Raw genomic sequence first — 23,610 nt, 5'->3', positions numbered from 1 at the left:
GAGGACAATCAAGTCCATCACCATGGTATGTTTCTTCTGCCAGCTTAAATTTAGCTCTGATCTCAGTAGTTAGTAAAACTGGGGAAAGAATGGGGCCGTAACATCCTGCGAGTGGAGCTATGCAAGGGGGTGTGAGGAAGGAAGGCGAGGGCGGCAGAGGATGCTAATACTCCCACCTCAGCTCATCTCCTCCCTCAGCAAACGTTCAGTCCCCGCCCTCTCTCTCCATTCCGGACCCCCACCCGGGAGGTCGGAGGGCAGCGAGGGTGAGGCGGTGGCAGGGTTCTGTCACGCTCACTCCCGGCTGCTTTTCCCGTCTCCGACCTCCTAGCACCTCCTCCCTTATCCCCAGTTGGGTTTTGGAGGCTATTCCCCTTTAGTGACTGAGCCGACTACATCTGGACGAGCGGCGCTTCGCCTCTCGCACGTCTTTGTCTCCTCCTTCTGCTAGGCTCCCGGGCCCGGCGTAGGGTCTGCAGCAGCCGCCGCAGCCGCTGGAGCCAAACCGTGCCCTGCACCGCCGCCCGGGGCCGCACCCGCGCTGGGTGGAGGCGCCGGAGGACGCCAGCGGAGCCACTCACCGCCCGCCCCGCGTCCCGCGCTCCAGCCGCGGCGCACCAAAGCCGCCGCCGCGGCCGAGAAATCATACCGCCCCGCACGCCGGGTCAGGGGTGGGCAGCCGGGCTAGCAGCCGGGTGCAGATAGCGGCCGCTGCAGCTCTGGCAGCGCGCACACCCCCAGGCATACGCACCCAACGCCTCCTCCCTGCGCCACGAGGATGGAGCAACCACCCCGGCCCGGGACTGGCGCAAGGTAAGGTGCTGCCGCCTGTTGCTTTTCGCAAAGAGCGGTATTCTCCCTCTCTTCCCGGGTGCCTAGGCCGTTCCTACCTGAACAAGTAGAAGAGAACTATCACACCAGCTCTGAGCTATGTCCAAAACCCCTGTTCCCCTTGGCGCAGACCCTTGGAGAGACCCCTCCTGGCGAGGGGAAGTCGACCCTCTTTGACCCCTTGCAGCCGGCTGCAGTGCAACAGTCTGCAAACTTTTGTGATCCCCCTCCCTGCGCGGTGCTCACCCCATGCCGTGCAAGTTGCACGTCTAGTTCTCTCGTGCGCCTTCCCCACCCTACCCCCCTTGCCGTATACATCTGCCCATTTCTCTGTGTGTGTTCTTGCCAGTCGACTTTTCACTCCCTGCAGCTCCCGCTAGAGAGGCGAGGGTTTGGGACACAGCAGTGCTCATCCTGCCTGTAGGGGCTGGTTAGGAGCCGAGATGGTGGAATAGGAGAGGTGGGAAGTCGGGGAAGGCTGCGGCTACCCCTGAGGCTCTGTCCAGCGCGGCGGGAGTCGGTCCATCCTTGAGTATGCCACCCCCAACTCGGTAAAGAAACCCTTGGAGGGGCTTGCGGCTGTGCGATGTGGGAACGGCAAGTGCAGATCCGGGTGGGTGAAGTAAGTGGTTTTGAGAGGGAAAAGGTTGCCGGTGCGGGTAGAGAAAGCTGAGGGTCGGGGATTGATCTGGTTGAGGGGCGACCAAAATGCTCTGCTAATGTGGGCGAGGAGCCAGCCCCAGTCATCTGATAGGGAGGAAAAGGGATTTGAGTCGGGAGGGCGCTGGCCCGGGTGTGTAAATACAGGTGGGGGAGGGGCTGGGTACTTGGGGCGGCGCAGAGAGGTGGAATGGAGCCCTGGAACGCCGGGGCACCGGGAGACTTGGGAAGGCAGGCTTCTGGGTGACTGGGATGGGGCGCTCTTCTTCTCCAGGAGAAACCTCCCGGCGAGATTCTGAATGCGTTGGTGTCTTGGGCGGTGACTGAGTGGTTAGATCATGGACCGGGGATGCTTTTCCTGGCTCTCAGAGGACCGTAGTCCCCTCCTTTCTCCGGCACCGGCTTCTACACCCTTCCATCTCCGCAGCCGGGTCCATAGACCCACGCCCACCTTCCCTGCGGGGCGCTCCAGAATTAAGGATGTCTCCTTAGCCGCAGGGTGGGAAGGGGGTTCCTGGCCCCCAGAGGGAGGCCTGTGTGCAGAGTAGGGGGAAATTCCCCAGCGCCAGGTGAGGAGACAGTGGTCCGAACTGGTTGGAGGAGAGCGAAGGGGCGGAGGCTGCAGTGGGAGACACATCCCCCACCCCAACCCCTCCGCAAATCGCACCGGGGCGGAGCGAGGGAGTAGAGGAGCCCCATGCTGAGCCCCGGGGCTCTAGAGCGCAAAGTTGGAGGGCGCGCTGGTCGAGGGAGTGTGGGCATCGGATGAGGGAAGACCCGGCTCCCAGGCCCTGGGACCTTCCCAGAGGTGGGTCTCACCACCTTGCAGCCCCTAGGTAGATCCTTCTGGTTGTTCCAGACGCTTTGGCCGATGCCAGAAGGCGAGGCTCTTTCCTCCTTTGCACCCCGACAATCTGGAATGGAAGAGCATTTGCGGGAGGGGGCCTGAACTGCTGTTGCAAAGGAGGGACTGCCCCCGGGCACCATTCTGGTGGGGAATATCCTGGGCTGCCAAAGGCCTGGACGCACCTCACTTAACCCTTCTCTCTTGGAGTTGGTGCACGCCCCTCTCCAAGCAGCGTCTTTGGCTGAGAGTCCGGCTCTCGGTTCCTACTGTACCTATAAAAGAATTTGGAGGTTGCGTGGATCTCGAGCCGTATAAAACCTTCTGGTCCTCCCTGTTCAAACCTCCCACGCGCAGGCTTTTGGGGGCACAACCGTGTCTGCGGTGGCCTTGCTTTCCCGTACCAGGTGGGAGAAAGCAAGAGCTCAGTGCAGTCCCCTTTTGGGGGGCCCCATGCCTTGGCCAGATCCTTCCGGAAGAGACGTCGACAGACCAGAGCTCCCGGGAGGAATCTCGAGGTCTGTCCTCCGATGCCGGGGCAGCCCTGGAGCAGCGAGTTCCCTGTAACCCCGCTGCAAGCTTCAGAGCCCACAAGGAGCGGGAATCCGGATTCCCTCCGAGCAGGCTCCCGGTGCAGCTCCTGAGCACAAAGGCCACACCCTCACAGGCCAGGCGTCGGGGAATAGAGCACTGGCTTCTTCCGAATTCCCTGGATACCTGAGGTAGGACCCCAGAATTAAGTCCCTCACTTGGCAAGATTCGCCCCAGCGCCGGTTTCCTTCTGGGAGCTTATTACCTGGATTTGTGCTCAGGCCACTTCCCTTTGCCTAGAAACAGGTTGGAACATGGCCTCTGAGAACACTTGAAGGAAGACCAGATCCTCACCAAGGAGGGTTTCTTTCAGGTTGCTGAGCTATTCTGGGGAGACAGGTATTAACCAGCGCCGGCATTTATTGAGCCCTTACTCTGTGCCAGGCCGTATTCTAGATATTGTATGTGCGCTGTTTTAGTTTCAATCCTCACAACAACCCCGGAAGAAAGTTAAAGTTATGTTTTTCCATTTTATTGGTGAGGTAACTAAGCCATGAAGAAATCATTTGCTCATCATCGTCCACTCAGTAAGCGGTGGGACTGGGTCCTCTCGTGGGTGGAGAACACTGGGAGTGTTACACGCTCCCAGCCCTATTTGATACTAAAGACCCTTTGTCCACATGGAAGTGTGGGTGAGGCCTCCAGCCCTTTACTCCAGATCCCAGGGCCATGCTGTAAGTGCCAGCCCTTACCTGTGAGCCCCTGTGGCTGTGGCACTGGGGAGACTGATGGTACATCTCCCCTCCCCTCAGGGTCTGTTGGGGTGAATGTTGGTTAAGATGGATCCTGGTACTGGAAGCAGATTTATGGAACTGGCTGCTGGCATTGGACTGCTTTTCTGAACTTTTTGGTAGACATTTCCTTTTTAAAGGTGAGGAGAAGTGGAAGGAGGGAATACAAATGTGAGCAGAGATTTGCTCTGTGGTCTCAAACTGCAGAGACTGTATTCTGCAATGGAGTCCCTTCCTGGTGATTGGATCACAACATAGTAGAACTAAAGGGATCTCAGATATCAGTCCTCCCAATTCAGAGATTCAGTGATGTAGGGCCATTCAGTGTGTCTCTAGTGTAACTAATCCTGGAACCACTGTCTTCTGACCCTTGGTCAAAATAAACTGTGTTTGTGCCTATATGCATGGTGTTCACTGCTGCTGTGTCTCAGCATATTAAAATTAATTAGGGAAAATTAATTAATTAGGGAAAAACTTGTTTGTTAAAAAATAGACCATTTTACTAATTTTTCATAAATGCCTCCATCAGTATAACCAGAAAAAGTTATTATCATATAATTGATAAACCACCACAAATGTACCTTGTTTGCAAATGATTGCAGTAGAATACTTACAAGCCCTCAAATCAACAAAACTCTACTTAGCTTTTAGACTATTCTAAATAAAGATTAAATAGATTCGCAACTATTTTGGCAAACTTCCGTTATGTAGATCTGTCCTGCACCACACCCAGGTATTTGTGTAAATAAGAAAAGACGTAGTACATCAGAGAGAAAAATCCCTTTGAATCCAATGAGATGATTTGGTGTTATTTCTTCTGGATTTCTGACCGTTGGGTGAAATGTTAGGCTGATGTAAATCTGAGGCAAAATATCATCTTTCCAGTGGATATACTTGGGGCTCAGAAAGGGGAAAAATAGTTCTTTGCAGATTTCTTAACCACTGAGCCCCTTTAAGAAAGGGGAATTTCTCCATAAGCATAGGGATTCCATATACTCTTAGGCATTCGTGTAGGACAGAATTCTGATGTCTAAGAACATCCCATGTCTTTTCTCTGTAGCTACAGTACCAAGATGTCCTTCTGCTGGAGACAAACCCACAAAAAGTCATCTGGCATAATTAGAGAGGGTGACTGGGAAAAGCCTGTTTCTCAGAATCACATCAAGGGGGTAAGAGTTACAGGCAGATGGTGAAAACGTGGTGCATTTGTGTCACCTGGAACAGGATTGTCGTCCCTGATGTTGTGACAAGCCAGGACAGAGCCCTCCAGCAGTAACTAGGGGAGGAGGAGGAAGAGGTGAGGGTGAGGGAACAGTGCTGTCATGGAGGCATGGGGTTAGGGGAGATGAGGCTTGGCTGCTAAAGGGATTTGGTGTGACAGAAATGGCTCTTCTCCCTTCCCCCTCTTTCCCACCACCTCAATCTGCCATCTGTGTCTGGTTGGCTGGTCTGAATGCCACAGTCCTCAGTTATCTCAAAGAAAGCATTCACTTTCTAGAGAATTCATTAGAAATGAATACTGTTTTTCTGTAAGTAGGTGAAAATATGCACAGCTGCCCCACTCTTCAGGGAAAACCATTAAAAACCAGATCACCCCAGAAGGGTAATGTGGGGATGCTGGTTTAGTTGGATTACAACTGTGTTAGAGGAAAAAAAGGTGTAACGCTGAAATTAGGTAAGACAAAATCTAAAAGAAATGGTCTGTCTTTTAGGAACTGCAGAAATAACATCTTTTTGCACCAGGGCATATAGCTTGGTTCCCAATTTCTAGCTTTTTCTGGGATTGTAGGAGAGTTAGCTGTATCCTCATCCTAATTTTGTGATCCACATGCCCTCTACTTAGTTTTCTTCTGTGTGCTGACGTGTTAAAGTGTCCACACAACAATTCTGATAGGGCAATTCTTTGGGTGTGTGTTTATCTTATATCGTGTAAATATGAGTTTGTTTTATGACAATTACTAGTAAGCAATAAGCTCTGGGAAAAAGGTGATGAAAAAAATTTATTCAGAAAACAATGAATAAATATGTTTATGCAATACATAATGTGAACTCCAGTTCTCAGTTAGGTATTTAAAAAAAATAATCAAGAACCGGAGAATCTGAGCTTGACCTATTTTTAATAACAAGAGGAGCCAAATAATAAGGTTCTATGGAGTTTGAAGAAGACATTGGCAATGGAGGAAAAATGACCAAGTAGAACCTGAGAAGCTTTATCCTCATGGATTTTATTTTAAATAAAAATATAATATTTTATTCTATATTTAGATTTGAATAACCCATAAAAATTAATGAAGTTTGTATTTTATCTACAGATTGTGATTTTGATGAGCTTTATAGTCTACAAGTGGTTGGGAACCAGGATGGAAGCTTTTATATCTTACATACTAGTTATAGTTATATATGCTTTATAAAAACTTAGGGAATTAATACATCACAACATGTCATATTAAATGGCTATTTTTTTATGAGAATGAAGTTTGCAATCTTCTCGAGCACGTACAGGCTTGGAACATCTATTTTCCCAAAGGGGATAAGTTAACAGTAAGAGCCCTATAATTCATTTAAAATAGATAAATGAGTAAATATTAAAAAGAACCAACATGATAAAAACATTTCTTTTTTCCTTTAAGAGGATAAATGAATAGATTGGTAAAGTTTGTATAATTTACGGTTTCATTTTATCCTAAACTGTCTGAGCTACTTTTTATGTTAACACTGGTCCAGTGCAAGCATCACGACACTTTCAGACAATTTTTTAAACAAAGATTTGTACCTTTTATTATAACTAAAATGGCAACAAATATAAAAAAATAAAATATTGTGAGTCATTCTCAAACGTGGAGTAATACTTTACAAAACAATTATGTTTTCAAGTATAGATTAGTTTCCTTTTTTTCTTTCTTTTATTCTTCTTTCTCCTTCCCTTCCTCCTTTTCTCTCTCTCTCTCTCTCTCGCTCTCTCGCTCTCTCGCTCTCTCGCTCTCTCGCTCTCACTCTCGCTCTCTCATCATTGATAGAATTTTCAGCCTGCATGTAAGTATTCAGTACCTTGCTGGGAGAGATGGCTCTTTCAGGACAAATATTTCCCCTGGTGGGGTGGGGAGAAGGTACAGGGCTCTTGTATGTTTGTCTAAAGGTAAAACACAAAGGTCATGAAGTCACACTGTTTTCCATTCTCGTCCTCTAACCTCAGTTCTGATTTAGAAAGGGATCCTTGTCTAGGCCTGTATAGGGCTCATCCTGTGAGCAGTGACTAAGCAGTCCATGCTCTTTTTGCTAGACTGGGAATTTGTGCACTGAGAAGAATCCTGGCCCAGTCTGCTGACCTTCCCTAGGCATCTGGTCATCAGGCAGTATCAAGCAGGAACGTTTTCCATCCTGTCTACAAATTATATTCAAGCTTGGGGTTGCAAAGTTATGTAGCCTCCTGCCATGAACTGTTTCATAGTCATTTATCTGGGTGGTCAGTTTTTTGGGGTTTTTTTCAGTGGCTTCTCAAAAACACTTTCTCGAAACGAAATTAATACCCTTCCCTAATGAAAGGGATAGTGTGGACTCTCAGTGCCCCAAGCATCTGTTACAAAAACCATGAAAGTGGTGTGGTAGATAGGCAGCCAGGTCAAGAGAGAGGCAACAGAGAAACAGTAGAGGGTGGGGGTAGAAGAAAAAAGTGAATGGGGGTAAAAGAGGCAGTCCATTAGGGAAAACAAACCCCCAAAGGAAAAGAACCCAGCGATTAGAAGATTAAGAGATAGTTGATAGTAAACTGAAACTGAAGGATAAGAAAAACAAAGGCCTATGAAGATAAAGAAAGCTAATGGGAGTGACATAGAAGAAGCTCTGTACTGGGAAAGATAATATTCCTCAATAATTCCTCATGGTCTAGATAACTCAAAGGCAGGCTAGCTCCTCGGCCAGAGGGTGTGGTTCTCTTTCTCACCTTCCCATCTCTTGCTAATGTGGCTGCTCATTGAAGAGCCCTTTTCGCAGGCCATGGGCTCTTAGTCTTATTTATGCCATGGTGCCCTTTGGTGGTCTGACAAGTTTCAGGACCTCAGAATGTGTTTAAGTGAATAAAATGTAGCAATACGATGATAATGTACATTTTATTGAGATGATTATATAGACTATATAAAACATTGTGGCCTACCCATGTTTTTATAACAAGCTCTAATGATGGGACGAATGGCTACCGTTCTTTTGAAGTAGGGATGAGCCCAAATGCTGTGAGATTACAGTACCAGCTGTGTGGTGATATGAAGAGATCTGATTTATATTGACAAAATTGCTGGTACTGGTATTGCACTTGGAGTTTGTGGCCTGCATTTATAATAACACGTAGTGCTAAATTGTTGCTCATTGTTAGCATGTAAATGCGTGACTTTTTTCCATTTAATGAGTTAATGAATCCCATGAATGATATTGATAAATGCCTTGGAGGTCTATGACCCTAAGAACCCCAGACTAGGGTAACCATATAATGTACTGTCTGCAACTGCACTACTTTTGAGGATGAAAGCAAGCATAGCTGTTACGCTAAGACAGTAAATGTGATTTGGGACAGCCTGGGCAGATTGTAACAAAGCTCCCGTTAGCAGCTTTTCCCTCTCTCAGATCTTTCTCCCCAGACCAGTTTTCACTTCTTTGGCCCAAGAAATTGGCTTTCTCTGCCCTATTCACAGGGATGGTGGTTGTGGATACTAATGGGCACGGGAAGTGGAAAATAATCGTTTTAGCCGAAAGAGGGTCACATGTGAGGGCCACAGCCAGGCTTTGGGATGCTTTTGTAAGAACTGGAAAATGGGCTTCAGCAGAGCAGCATCAGCCTCTGGCTACTAGCTGGGTGATCCCTGGCCTGCGCTTCAGTTTCCAGTGGCCGTGGTGGCCCGATGCCCTGTAGACTTGGCCAATGTCACCTGAAGTGCGGTTGAATTATCAGACTACAGTGCGTTTCAGCCAAAAGTTTTAACTTCCCCTCCAACATTTTTCTTTTTTTTCAAAGCAAAGCTGCCACAGTGGCTTGTAAAGGTTTATTGCTGTTCTCTGTCCACTTCCTCACTATCAGGAAATGGCCTCAGTGCTGGCAGGTGGATAGAGACCCATGGGAAAAGGCCAGGATCTAGAGAATTCTTACACTGGGTAATAAGGCCTTGAGTGACAGAGAGGAGACTGTGGTCACGGAGTGTTTCCTAAACAGATAGCTCACATTGTCCTTGTTGGGGGAGGATGACAGGAGGTCCCTGCTCTGGATAGTGCCATGTTTCTGTCTGTTCTAATTGATGAAGTGGAACCTTCTTAGTAGAAGAAAAAGCTCGTTTAAGAAAGCCTTTGGCTTTGCAGGATAAAGGCAGCATCTCAGACAACACACTCTTTATGTCCATGTAGGTCATTTGACTGAGACCCAGGCAACCCGGTTCTAGCTCCAGCTTTGGCCCTCACCAGCTCGGTGGCTTTAGGCTAGCTAAGTGGCCTGCCCTCCACTCTTCTTCCTCAGTAAGAGGGTGATTGGATTCTAAGTGGTTTCTAAAGCCCCTTCCAGCTCTATGGTCGATAATGTCAAAGACGTGTCTGGGATTGTTTTATTTATACTCCACATGATGGCTTCTCTATTCGAGCTGGGTCAGGCCCACTTCTTTGCTTAGGCTTTCCAGCACTTACATGCCACAGACCCAACAATGACAGATAGACACTACGATCCTGAGGGCCTGTGACACCTGGAACACTTCTGGGAGCCTAGAATAAGGGCATGGGAGTGGGGAGGTGGAAGGCAAAATAACTGATAGCTAGAGGGATAGAGTAGGAAAGGAGTGAAATAACTGACCAGTTTCCCTGCAGCAATAACGGTCATGCAGGAAAGATGTAGGAAAGGTGAATTTCTAAAATGTTGATTGTGTACCCGTCTTGTGTCCAACTCTTTAAATCCATAAATCATGTCACTCCCTACTGACAATTTTTAAATTACTCCTGGTTTCATAGAGGAGGATTACATCGTTGGTATGGTTTAATAAGTCCCTCATCACCCGGTCCTACCTATCTCTTTATCTGTCATTTTCCTTGGCATATCCTACACCCCCATGTGTTAAAGCTGGTGTGTTAGTACTGATTAGTATTGGCAATTGTTCACATATCTTCTTTCCAGCTCTGCATTCGGTGATATTATGTTGGTAGCTTGAAATCAGCTATGGCAGGAGTATTTACACCATAGCAACTAACATACATTACAAAGCAGTGTTTTTTTTTCCTAGAGAGTCTGTTGTTAAAATTGACCAGCACACAGCATTTCCTCCTCCTCACCGAAAGACTTGCAGTTCCTACAACAGAATGTGCTCCTTCACATCTCTCTCTGTTTGGCTTGCCATTCCCTATTTCTGAGAGTTCATCTGTCCTACCCTCCTCTCTCTCTCTTTCTCTTCTTCCCTCCCTCCCTTCCATCTAACTGTCCACCTACCATCCACCCATCTATCCAGAGGTAGCCAGACTCGGTTCTAATTTCTCTTCTGCAACTTACTAGCTGAGTGAGTGACTCTGGGAAAATTTCCTGACCTTTACTATGCCTCAGTTTGCTCTATGTAGAGCGGGAATAACAATAGGTAGTTGTGAAGCTTACATGTTAACACGTATAAGGTGCTTTGAATAGTATCTGGCACGTGTGAAGTATTATTTGTCTTTGTTTTTAGGAATGATCACAGCATTATTAATTTTTCACTAGGTGACCAGCACTGACTATGAACATGTGAAAAGAGGTTCAATAAACCAAGCACAAGAAAATGTTCAAGAGCCTCGAACAAAGCCTGGTTAGTTTTCCCAGAGATACCGGAATTGGTTTCATGGAGCCAGGGGCATTTGAACTGAATCCTGAAAGATCGCTTACCTATAGCCATCAAACTGGCACGACGGATAGAGGCGTCCCGTCCCAGAAGGAAGGAAGTCATGTGAGCATAGACCCGAAAGAGGGAACAGCATGACGTATTAGAGTTTTGTGTAGCTGAGCAGTAGCTCACGGAGGCAGAGGGAGGGGGTCTTTGATCATATTTGGGTTATGGCAAGATCCACAGGGAAGTAAGCTACACTGTCCTCTTAACTCTGTCTTTCTGTTGCCTGCAGCAGTCTGAGTCGGACCTTTGGATTTTCCAAAAAAAGTCAGAAATCCAGATTTTTTTTTTTATGTGAAAGCTCCTAATGTTTAATGGTGAAATCAATTTAGTTAAAAACAAAACACATCCACAGGCTATCTCCAGCCTCATGCAGAGAGGGGAGCTCTAGGTTCCCAAGCTTGTGTAAAGTTACGCTCTGCAGTTGGAATGCCCGATTTTGAATATGATTCTGCCATTAGCTGTATTAACACAGGTGAGAGTTCCTTACATGCTCTGAGCCTTGGTTTTCTTGTCCTATATACCTTGCTGTGAGGAGCCCTTTGGACCATGGAGATAAAAGCCCTCACAAAGGACCAGACATGTGTTAGAATTATTCATAGGCCCTACGTGCTGTGGCAGAGCCGTACACTCAGTAGAGCCCTAAGCCTGATTTGAGTCACCGGAAGATACCTGAATGTCCTCACCCACCTTTTTAATTTCAACAATAGATGGGGGGAGAGAAATGTGAGAATATTCTTTCCCTTTTATTTCTGTTGAAAACATCACAAGGAGTTTTGCATTCCATTTTGGAAGTCTGTATGTCAAAGATCCAGCTAAGAGTTCTTGATGGCTTCTGCATGGATCCAAGATCACAGGGAAAAGTGGCACTCAGCCTCGGCACGGTGTGTGTTGCTTGTTTCTTTGAGGTGCAGGAGGAATTTCTGAGAAGTCAGCCCCACTGAATGTTAGTCCAGGTCATTTCAAAATCTGTACCTGCATTTGGTGCTTTCCTTTCTTTTGATCCCTTTCCATTCCAGGCTGGCTTTGATCATGCAAGCTTTTAAGGAAACGATCAAACCTTAGAAGACTTGAATTATTTCTAGTCGAGGGGCTGAGCTTGGTGGGTGTTGGCTTCCACACAGCAAAGAGGTAGATATGCACCCAGCCTACTGTAGCACGCATGGTTAAAAGCACTGTGTAATTGCAGCTTTGCAAAAACCTCAGGCTTATTATACCATTGAGTCTTGGTGTTATTCTGATTTTATATTATCTTTATGTGTTTTGTTGTATTGCCTGATTGAACTTGATCATGAGAAGCTTCACAGATGCAAGCAGACCTTGAAGTAAGAATACCTGACTTAAAAAGCCCATCAGTTATGGATTTTGGCCCCACTGCAGAGATATAACCACCTCTGCTTCAGGAGCTTACCTGAGCTTCAGAGTCTAGTTCATTCTCCTTCACGCCCTAAGCCACCTGGTCCCTGAGGTATCTGATGCTGCTGTAGCTCTCATTCCCTGTTGGTGTCTGGGGCCCTGTCCCACCAACCACTGCAGGAGCCGAACCCCAGAGAAGCCAAGGTCCCACTCTTCTGAGATGGATTGGAAACACTTAGGTCTGTTGAATTAACATGATAGGTGAAATAGCACCTTTGACGTTAAAGAGATGTTGAAGCCCTAACTCTTAAGATGGTATTTGGGGGAGAGGCCTTTGGGAGGTAGTTAGGTTTAGGTGAGGTAATTAGGTTTAGATGAGGTTATGAGGGTGGGACCCTCATGATGGGATTTGTGCCCTGATAAGAGACACCAAAGGGCTTGCTTCCTCTCTTTCCACCTACACACACAGCAGTAAGGCCTTGTGTGGGGGCAGAGTCCTAGAGAGCAGTTTCCAGGCTCTCGGCCTCATGTGGAAAGGTGCCGGCTCGGGTAGTAGATGGCCACCAGCTGTGACTGGTTGGCTATCAGCCACTAGCATAACTGCCGTAGCTATGCTAGGGGGTTGGTTGTTGGTTGGTTGGCAGAGAAGTGGGGAGTGGTAGCTGAGACCCTGCAGGATAGCCTGTATGACACCCTGCATGACACTGTGTGAGGATACAGCAGGACATGGCCATCTGCAACCCGAGAACAGAGCCTTCACCCAACATTGACCATACTGGCACCTTGATTTTGGACTTCCAGTCTCCAGAACTGTGAAAACCAAATTCCTTTTCTACCCAGTCTATGGTATTTTGTTATGGCAGCCCAAGCTGAATAATATAGGAGGTTACTATAGGTTACCCTGGGCACCTAGCCACCTTGTGAAACATCTCTTTGAGCAAAGATGTGCCTGTTTTTGTACCACTGTATCTGATGTTCACCACCAGCCTGGCACACAGTAGGCACTCAATAACAACATGTTGAATGAATGAATGAACACTAATGAATGAAGTGAAAAACATCCAATTTATAAACAAACATTTGGAAAACAATTCATCAAGTGTTAGGGATTTCCTATAATCATGGTTTGAGATACAGGAAAAACAAATGTTTTTAGAGTATATTGTGTGTGTGTGTGTATATGTGAGTATATAGATATAGATATATATGTATATGTATATCTACGTCTGTATCTCTCTCTCTCTCTCTCTCTCTCTCTCTCTCTCTCTCTCTATATATATATATATATATATATATATACACACACACACACATATACATATATATGTATGTATATATTTATCATGAAGCTGTTAACAGCCTGCACTTTTTTTACTTGCTCACCCCATGGAGACATAATGATAGTAAAATAAATACAGTCAGCATGGTTTCCTATTTACCCAGCGTGCAAGCGAATGACTGTTTCTAAGCATTTGCAATTTCATCAAGTTCTCCTAGAACTATCCTCCATAAAGTGATGCTGAGTTGGGCTGCTCACCTACCAAAACCTAATTAAGTTTAACAAAATAAAAAAGTCACTTATTTGTAAGAGAATCATAGCACCTCAATACCGGAAAGGACGTCTGAGGTCCCTTTTCATTTTAAATCCCCAATAGGTAGGTTGCCATAGAAGGATGTGATTTTTCTGAAAATAAATAAATAAAAATGGTGGCTTTAGGGTTCTTTCTTGTTCCTCTGAAAAATCCATCAGACACTACAAAGAGTTTGCTCTATGGCTTTTGCCATTTGAGAATGGGGAAGCTATTTCCTCAAGAAGCTATTCATCTTTATTCATATCTAGGTGCAGATGAGTTCAGAATGTGTGGGTGTGGGATTTGAAGAGTCTGAAGTGCTTAGGTAACAGTTGGCATGCCAGTTGTGTAATGAAGAATATGTATAGGCAATATTAAATTGTGGGCTGAATTTTGTTTTTGGTGTTAAAAAAAAAAAAAGAACAAAATTTCTAAAAGCGACAGCGTTGTTTTTACGCCGGCGTGTTTCTAACTGTTGGGACAACAGTGCTGAGAAATATGGGCCTCCAATATGCGTCACTTTCTCCTGCCTAGTCGCATTTTCCTGTGTAAGTACCGCATAGCTTTCTTTTTAAGTGGAAGGTGCTGTAGTGTTTCTAAATATACATTCATATTGTACTCAACTGACAGAGGGAAATAGCTTCAGTAATAACAGGCAAGATTTTAATTCACTTTTCATATTGAAGGTAGGAGAATCAACTGGTTTCTAGAAAAATTAATGGTAATATATTGAGTTACTAATGTGTTTCCCCAAAAATCAGACCTAACCGGAAAATAAGCCCTAGCATGATTTTTCAGGATGACATCCCCTGAACATAAGCCCTAATGCATCTTTTGGAGCAAAAATTAATATAAGATCCATTTTTATTTTCGGGGAAACACAGTAGGAAGTTACTGCTTGCTTCCCAGGCTCCAAAATCTCTAAGTCATCATCAACTTCTAAGACTTTCTCATGTGAAATCATTAACTATGACTTCTATTAAAGAGTCATGTTCCTTTCTCTACTGTTTCCTTTATGCTGACAACAATAGAAAAGAAATACAGAGAAACCTTCTTTCTACTCAGTTGTGGGTGGAGTGGGAAGTGTGAGCATGACTGTGACCATTGCGAGGTAACATTTGTGGATTCTACGTGTAGTAGGTATCTCTAGTTAAAAACACTTGGATAATTGGGATCCTAGATTAGTAATATAATGCCTAGGTCAGAGGGTTTTAATTATTTTCCCTTTTGGTAGTCTAAGGAAACCTATGTAACCCTTCTTATTTTTTAAAATGTAAAATTAATATATTTTAAAAATTTGTTTAAGTTAAATGTAAAAGTTAAAGTACATAGGATTACAAAGAACAAAATATTACACAAAACACTAATTCTCACAGAACTTAACACATTTTGCATGACCTATATCACTGCCCAATCTGTCAAATATATATATTTTTAAATTACTTTGAATAATACACTTTAATAGTTAACTTCTCCATCAGTTGTGTTCAAACTTGCCTGTTCTAGACTTGCAGCCCACATGCTTATCATATTTCAAAAGACAATGCTAACTTAAGAGAATTTTTTTTAAATTCTCATTTGAACTGTCTAGTTTTGCAAAACTGTAACAAATAATTTAAACGGCTGATGTCTTTCCATGTATTCATGAAGAACAAACACGTGTAGATAGGGAAAACCATAAAGCAACCCCAGAAGTCTGGATCACTAGCTGAGGAAATGCACTTGCCCCCTTTTGTGGCTGAATGACTACTAGATGAAACGTTGACCAGCAGTTGCCTCTATATATTCTGAGAGGCTATCGTCAGAAGAATTAACTATCATGATTTTAAAGTCATGATGTACATAAATGTTCTTTCAGGATTTCTAGAACAACTGTGCTGTCACATGAAAAATAGCTGCGATTTGAATTGGTGCCATCATAGGTACTGATAATAGTTGTGTAGTCTGTTCCTTGCCTTTAAAATGTAAGGAAATACCAAATTCTCATTGGAGATCAGTGGGGAAAAAATTGGAAAAGACCTTTCACAGTTGTGGGTCCCCTGCATTCTAGCCATGGCCACACTGGGGGACCATGCACTCCAAGTTAAAAACCTCTGTCTCAAGGTGCGAGTCAATACACCTGATAATGTGGGAAATTACAAAGCAGTTTTCAGACAGATGAGACCCATAAAAGAGATTATAAAAGAATGTCATTTTCTGTTTGATAATTGATGTAACAGACATGCCAGAGTTCAACCTGCAGAGCGTGGTTGGCTTTAAAACTGGCCCTTTTGGAGAGAGATACCGGTGCTTTGATTCAAAATATAATGTTGGGTCTTCTTTGAGAGGCAGTGGTATATGTTTTGAATATTCTCATTAATATTAATTATCAAACTGGAATGGGTCTGGTGTTTTGAAATAAGCCAAAGTCATTTGGAGTAAGGCTGCTGAATGCAGAGGGTGATTAAGGTGTGTAGACACCAGATGGGGACTTGAAAACCCTAAGGCTTCATTTCGGAAGGGGCTCATCAGCTACCCTGAAGGCATAGTGGGTGGAGGTGGGAAGGGATGAGACCCCGAAAAGACAGCATTTCCAAAATGAGAGTACCATTGGACTCAGCCTACAGTGCTGGGGTTACTATAAAGGGGCTCTCATTTCCCTCTATAAAGTCACATTCCAAGATGGCTTCAAAATATCTAGTGACAACATTTGGTAGTCACAGTCTATACATTTTTAAATAGAACTCACTTTACCGTAGCAATATGCTAGCTACCTATGTAATTTTAAATTTTCCAGTAACTACATTAAACATGGAAAAAGAAAAAGATAAAATTAACTTTAATAATATGTTTTATTTAACCCACTGTATCTAATATGATCACTTTTATATGTAATCAAATTAAAATTTATTGAATTTTTTTGTTCAGACTGAGTCTTTAAAATCCAGTGTGTATCTTATTCATACAGCACATTGCACTTTGGGTGCTGAATTTTCATCAGAAACATTTGACCTATACTTAGAGTTCATACAATTTACAGTTGGAAAAACAGATTTACATATCCAAGTTGTTTCAAATATACTTAAATATTTTCAAATAACTGAATTAAGTGTTAGTTTTTAGATTTAAATTTATCACAAACAAAATTAAACGTTCAGCTCCTCAGTCTCACTAGCCACATTTCAAGTGCTCAGTAGCCACATGTGACAAGGAGTTCCCAAAAGCACAGACCTGGATTATGTGGGGAAACAACTGGAAAGGGAGTCATAGGCACAGTGTGGACACTTAAACTCTCTGGAAAAATGAAGGGGTGATGCTTATCCTTTCAGTTGTTTTGTCCTTTCTATGAATCATTCCTTTCAGTCTGTTAATCCAGTATTTTTCCCCAAGTTCCCTATGTTCTCTTTAGGATCCTTTTATATGACCACCCCCAAAGGGTCTTCTCTTATGTGTATTCATCGTTTATATCCAGAGGCACCATGTGGTCTCTGCTTCCTAGATGGAAGATTCAGGGATGAGTTTAGATGATGAGATGAAGACAGGACGTTCATGCTCCTGCCGCAGGTTCTTATGACTAAGCAGTTGAACCAGACGAGAAAAGTCTCCTGACTTAAACCCCACTGGATGCCCACCACACTCAAAGCACCTCTGCTGCTAATTCTGAAGATTTGGGGTGGGGCCCAGGAAACTGCATTTTTATCAAGTCGTTTGTGCTCTCCCCACCTCCCCCCACCAAGTAATTTGGACAGCCTAATTGAAGAATTACTGCCCAAGCAGCCCTCCTCCCACTATATTGTTTTTGCTAGTGGTGTGTTCTGAGGACCCCTTCATCAGAATGCTGTGTCTTATTAAACTGAACAGTTCTAGGCCGTGCTTCTTACCAGCTAAATCAGAATATCTGAAATATCCAACTATTCACAGGATATCTGTGGCACTAAGAATCTGCATTTTTAACAAGTTCCCTAGTAATTCTCATGCCTAGTAGATTTTAAAAGCTTTCAACTTTATGTAGACCCTTCAGCTTCGAAGCAAAGGGAATTTTTCAATTCCAAGCTTTCTCATTCATCCTCTTTCCCCGTGTGTGACATTTAGAAATGCGCAATGTTGTATTTATTCTGCTCTCCTGTGTTCAGGTCATTTAACAAACATCCATTTGTTCCAGAGACTGGGGATCCAAAGATATAGATCATGAGATACTGTCTCTGATCTCATAGAGGTAGCAGACATAGGAGGGAGAGACAGATCCGTGGAAAACTGAGTTTATAAAGCATTACAGTGCTGGGTACAGTGAAGACATGAAGACAAGTGTCATGTCCACCTGGGTTGTGAGTTGATGAGAATATCTTTAAAAGGGCTTCAGAGACCTTGGGTTGATTGAGGAAAGATAAAATTGGTATTCCATTAGACAGGAGGGGAAGGACACCTGGAGACTTAGTATGAATTAGGGTGTGAACAAGGAAGCATTATTCCATGTCATTCATTATCCCATGAATGACATGGAATAATGGATTTACTATAGGGATCAGACCATACAGATTTGTGGGAGCTGCTTGGGATGCAGAGTTCTGGCAGGGCCCAGGTGGAGCAGCAGAGAGAAATCACTGAGCAAGGATGATGAAAAGAGCTGAAGCGGAGGTCAACAGAAGGCATCGCCTCTGCTGCTGCTGGTGGATCTGACGTTGCTCTAGGTCAGCAGGGCTCAGAGAGGACTGAAGTGAGGGGAGGCAAGGATAAACGGGAACCTGGGGGAATGAACTGAAACCTTTGCCTGTAGAAGGACGTGGTGCACTTTACCCAGGAGCTGCTCACACAGATTCCGAAACTGAGGGTGAAAGCCCTGCGGGAGCTGGGCAAGCTGGGGGCCTACCTCTGCCCTCCCCAGGCAGGTTAAATTAGATGATCTGTGACAATGTGTGAGGGCTGCACTAGAGCTTTCCATGTACACCGCTGACGGTTCACTTCTGCTTCCAAATTTCACACAGATTTATATTGCGGACAATCTTAACTTGAACCCCACAGGGAAGGGAATTCCAGAACACATGCTCAGATGGAGCTAAGTAAACACGATACAAAACCACTAAAACTGGCTTAGGAAACCTGTGCTGGGGGTGGCTGGGTGGGGCAGAGGGACTGTTGGGGTAGGGGAGTGGGAAGTCAGTCAGGGTAGGGTGTCAGCCTTTGTGAAGAGATAAAGCAATAGATGGCCCTAAGGTTCCTGCTAAATATTAGGGACTTTATCCTCTGGATAGCAATGGATTATAAATGGGGAGTAACATGGTAACATGGGCTTTCTTTAAAAAAATAACTCAAGCAGTGGTTCTCAAACTTTCTGGTATCAAAAACCTTTTGATGCTCAACAATTACTGAGGATTCCAAAGAGTTTTTGTTTATGCAGGTTGTATTATCCATATTTGCCATATAAGAATTTAAAACTGAGAAATTTCGGGGCAGCCGGTTTGCTAAGTGGTTAGAGCGCAGAGCTCATGACACCAAGGTCACTGGTTTGATTCCCACATGGGCCAGTGAGCTGTGCCCTCCACAACTAGATTGAAAACAATGACTTGACATGGAGCTGAGGTGTCCTGGAAAAACACACTGTTCCCCAATATTCCCCAATAAAATAATACAAAAATAAAAACAGAAATTTTAAAACATGTTTATTAATTCAAGAAACCCATTACATGTTAATATAAGATCATATTTTTATGAAAAATAATTTGTTTTCCAAAATAAAAGTTTAGTGAGAAGAGTTTTACATTTGATTTACATTTCTGCACATCTCTTTAATGTCTGGCTTGAAAGAAGACTGTCTGATTCTCAGATCTGCTTCTACATTCACACTGTTGTGATATCCCCTGTCAGAAAGCCTTTGGAAAACTGCTGTACACTTGTGATAGAATAAGGGTAGAAAAGGCAAATTATGTCTTTAGTATTATGTTACAGCATTATGAAAACAGTCTCTATGATGTGTACATTCAAACCATGTCTACAGTATGATAGTCTTGTTCCCACGGATCCCCCATAAGGGTCTTAGGGACCTCCAGGAGCCATTGGTGTGGAGGGTAGCTTGGTGGGCAGGTAGTCAGGAATACAGGAAGGAGACCTTGTAACAGTGTTAGGGAGGAAAATAAAGGCCCTCACCAAGGCATATCAGAGGGAAGGAGAAGCGAGGATGGAGGACAAAGATGCTCAGGAGACAGATGCTACACAACTTAGTAACCAATGGGATGTGGGGATGAAACCGAACATCCTGGGCCAATGGATAGCTGGATACCTACCAGCTGCCAGTAAAGGCGTGGGGTGTTTCTCAACCCACTCTGAGCCTGCCGGGTCTTCTGTTCCACAAGGGTTTAATCTGAGATGGAAAGAAGGTGGAAGGTCCAGCCCTAGGATAATTATCTGGAGAGCTATAGCTGACTTTTTATAGTATGAGTACACATTGGATTTAGGATGGGCAGAGTTACTAAAAGCATTGCGTGTGGGCTGTCCCAGTCTGCATGGTTCACATATACAGTGACACAGAGAAAGATGGCTGCTAGGTGAGTAGCAAAGATGGCAAGGGTGAGGTTTAGAGAATGCCTTGCTCTTTGGGGCTGGCCACATTTGTGCTTGAAAGAGAATTTAGGAGGGACTCAGAAAGCCAGAATATGCTTTTCCATATATACGTGTGTGTGTGAGTGTGTGTATGTGGTTGTGTGTGTGTGTGCATATATATATATATATATATATATATATATATATATATATATGGTTTTATATATGGATACGGTGTGTATGTATAGGTGGTTTTATATATAAATAGCTGTATAGGTTTAGACCTAAGCGTGCGAAGTAGAATGAACTGGCCTGGGCATTCCAGGTGAATGAAGTTCCTGGTTTGCCTCCAACTGGCAGTATGATCTTGGACAACTCACCAAGAGTTTCTGGGCCTCAGTCTCCCTTCTGGGAAACATAGAGGATGTGAAATATCAGGAATTCTGTGATCCAATATGCACATTTTACAGGCCACAAAGAGTGATCTTCCAGAGGACACAGTGATTCCATCAGTTTCAGAGTTTGCCTGAGAAGTATTTTCCTGTTTTCAATCTTGCCTGTTGAGATACTGGGAAATGAATGGAGAAGGAATCACCCTGACATCAGGTAACTATAGATAGAAGCTCTGTCTCTCAGGAGTTGCAAGTCTTGTCATTTGTTTGGATGTTGTCCCTAGCCTGGCAACCTTGGAACCTTCTTGTTTCCTTAGTTCTTGAGAAGGCCTTTTGTGCCAACTCTGTCTACATGCACACACGTGCGCGTGTGCACACACACACACACACACACACACACACACACACACACACACAAACCTATTTGACCACACTCTACTCAGTATTTCCCAAGTACTCCATTATGGTATGGGAGGTAGTTTTAGATATATACAATTTCTTTTTATGTATTTACCGTGTTTCCCCCCAAATAAGACCAGATCTTATATGAATTTTTGCTCCAAAAGGTGCATTAGGGCTTATGTTCAGGGGATGTCATCCTGAAAAATCATGCTAGGGCTTGTTTTCCGATTAGGTCTTATTTTCGGGTAAACACGATATATATACTTTGGTGGGTGTTAGAAAACTATAACAGGCATAGCAAAACCATTTATATCATTGTTATTTCTTAGCATAAGAAAGAGTTTAAATAAGTCAATTGAATTAAAGTAAAAGATTGCATAAATGCTAATACAGGTAAACCTGAATGTAGCAAAATTCCTGAAGGGAGTATGTGAGTGACTAATATGTAGGAAGCACTAACTTAATTGTATTCTGAGGCCTTTAACAAATTCAGGAAAGGTCTTATCAGGTGATATCTGATATATATGTCAGAAATGTTTTATTCTTCATTGGTTTGGTATTTCAGCCTAAAAATTCCTTTTGGAAATCTGAGTTATTTCACATCTACTTTACATCGGTCATGTTAGGTACTTAGTATGAAGGGAAATTCTGTAAAACAATTGGTCATGGACTCTACAAAAATTTCAGTGTCATAAAGGACCAAAACAAACAATCAATCCCCCCACACACAGACACACAAAACAAAAAACAAACAAATAAATGTCTGGGGAATCATTCTAGATTAAAGGAAATTAAATAGATATGACAATTAAATATAATGTGTAAACCTTGATTGGACACTTGGTCAAAGTTAAGTTGTAAAGGACATGTGGGAAATTCAAAAACCAATTGCTTATTAGAAAACAGTATAGTTCTAAATTTTAAATTTCCCTAGTGTGATAATTTGAGTATGAAAGGGACTAATCTTGGTCTTAATAGATTCATGCTGAAATGTTTAGGGATGAAGGACATCAATGTCTGCAACTAATTCTCATCAAATAGTTTAAGCCAAAAAAAAAAAATATATATATATATATATATATACACATCACACATACACATCATGCCCATATAAACATACAGATGTATACATACACGTAACATAAATAAGCACATACATATACAAAGACACAAAGATATACTTGCCCACATACATAAAAACATGCCATAGACCTATATTACATGCAAAGGGAAAGCAAGTATGAAAGAGTATTAACAATTGGTCAATCCAGAGTGTTCATTGTGCAATTCTTATACCCTTTCCGTAGACTTAGACTTAAAACTTTTCAAAATAAAAAGTTACAAGAAAATAATAGGCTTTCTGAGATAGACTGGTCACAGAGATAATCTAAGAATTTCAGGGTGTAAATCAAGAAGTAGGTGTTGAGGAATTGGATGGCATTTCTCTTTTACTAATTTTCCTTTTATTATTATTATTTTTTTTCATCCCTCACCCACTCCATTTTTAAGTTTTTGTCGTTATTTTGATTTCACCCATCCTTCTACTCCCTCGTCTTTGGCAACCGTCAGCTTGTTCTCTGTGTCCGTGGGTCTGTTTTGTTTTGTTTACTTATTTATTTTTTTCTACACGTGAGATCATACAGTATTTGTCTTTGTCTGACTTATTTCACTTAGCATAATACCCTTCTAGGTCTATCTATATTGTTGCCAATAGCAAGATTTCATTCTTTACCCATTCATCTATTGATAGCCACCTAGGTTGCGTCCATATTTTGACTATTACTAGTAATGCTGCAATGAATATAGGGGTGCATATATCTTTTCAAATTAGTGTTTTTGTTTTCTTTGGATAAATACCCAGAAGTGGAATTGCTGGGTTGTATGGCAGCTCTATTTTTAATTTTCTGAGGAATCCCCATCCTGTTTTCCGTAATGGCTGCACCAATTTACAGTCCCATCAACAGTTTATGAGGGTTCTCTTTTCTCCATATCCACTCCAGCAGTTGTTATTTGTTGACTTTATATATATATATATATATATATATATATATATATATATATATATATATGAGGTGGTATCTCACTGTGGTTTTGATTTGCATTTCCCTGATGATTAGTGATATTGAACATCTTTTCATATGTCTCTTGGCCATCTGTATGTCCTCTTTTAAGAAATGTGTATTCAGGTCCTCTGCCCATTATTTAATTGTGTGTGTGTGTGTGTGTGTGTGTGTGTCTGTGTGTGTGTGTGTTAAGTTGTATGAGTTTTTTAACATATCCTTTGGATATTAACCCCTGACTGGATGTCTCATTTGCAAAAGCTTCTCCCATTCAGTAGGTTGTCTTTTTGTTTTGTTGATCGTTTGTTTAACATTTTTCTTGAGCCTAGTAAGGAACACGCTTATATAGGTACAGAGACCCACCTTTGCTCTGCAGCTATTCCACCCCTAATAGTCCCTCTGCCAAGTAACTATTAAATGTAAAGCTGGTCTCTGGTCAGCAGAGCCAGGGACAGACTGTTCTTGGTGGCTGCCTGGAATCTAACTTTCACAGGCTTCACCATTATACTTGATAAAACAATACTGTTACACACAGAATAGCCTCTACTCTGGTATAATAAGATTTTAGGGAATCCCAAAGCCCTTCAATAAATATTTTTGGAGTGCCTACTGTGGTCCAGGAATAGTTCCTGAGGTGGAGGAAGACGGTTAAGATCCTACTTGCCATGGAGATTACTGGTATGTTCTGAAGTGAAAGGGATGGAAGTATCCAAGCAAGTCATGAGATGAATTGGGTGATATAACAAATCGCTAAGTCTTGTAAAGAAAAAAAATATGAAGGTAACAA

The 23,610-nt window shown here is 43.2% G+C and overlaps 1 protein-coding gene across 7 annotated transcripts in view; it reads left to right on the top strand.

The window, feature by feature from the left end:
- Positions 1–219: 219 nt before the first annotated feature.
- LRRC3B (leucine rich repeat containing 3B) overlaps positions 220–23,610 on the top strand; it is an 86,707-nt gene continuing 63,316 nt past the window's right edge. The window contains exons 1-2 of one of the 7 annotated variants that reach the window (XM_074312746.2): positions 223–813; positions 20,440–20,575. The gene's annotated coding sequence lies outside the window, so the exon portion shown is untranslated. Of the gene's footprint in view, positions 814–1,240; positions 1,454–1,684; positions 3,058–10,366; positions 10,452–20,439; positions 20,576–23,610 lie in introns of those variants that run through there. The other 6 variants (XM_088798311.1, XM_088798312.1, XM_019745302.3 and 3 more) reach the window with 6 other exon arrangements.

This window comes from Rhinolophus sinicus, chromosome 5, assembly GCF_057876585.1.
Source record: "Rhinolophus sinicus isolate RSI-liver-muscle chromosome 5, RSI-T2T, whole genome shotgun sequence".
Lineage (NCBI taxonomy): Eukaryota > Metazoa > Chordata > Mammalia > Chiroptera > Rhinolophidae > Rhinolophus > Rhinolophus sinicus.
This window is presented reverse-complemented; position numbering and strand designations above follow the sequence as displayed.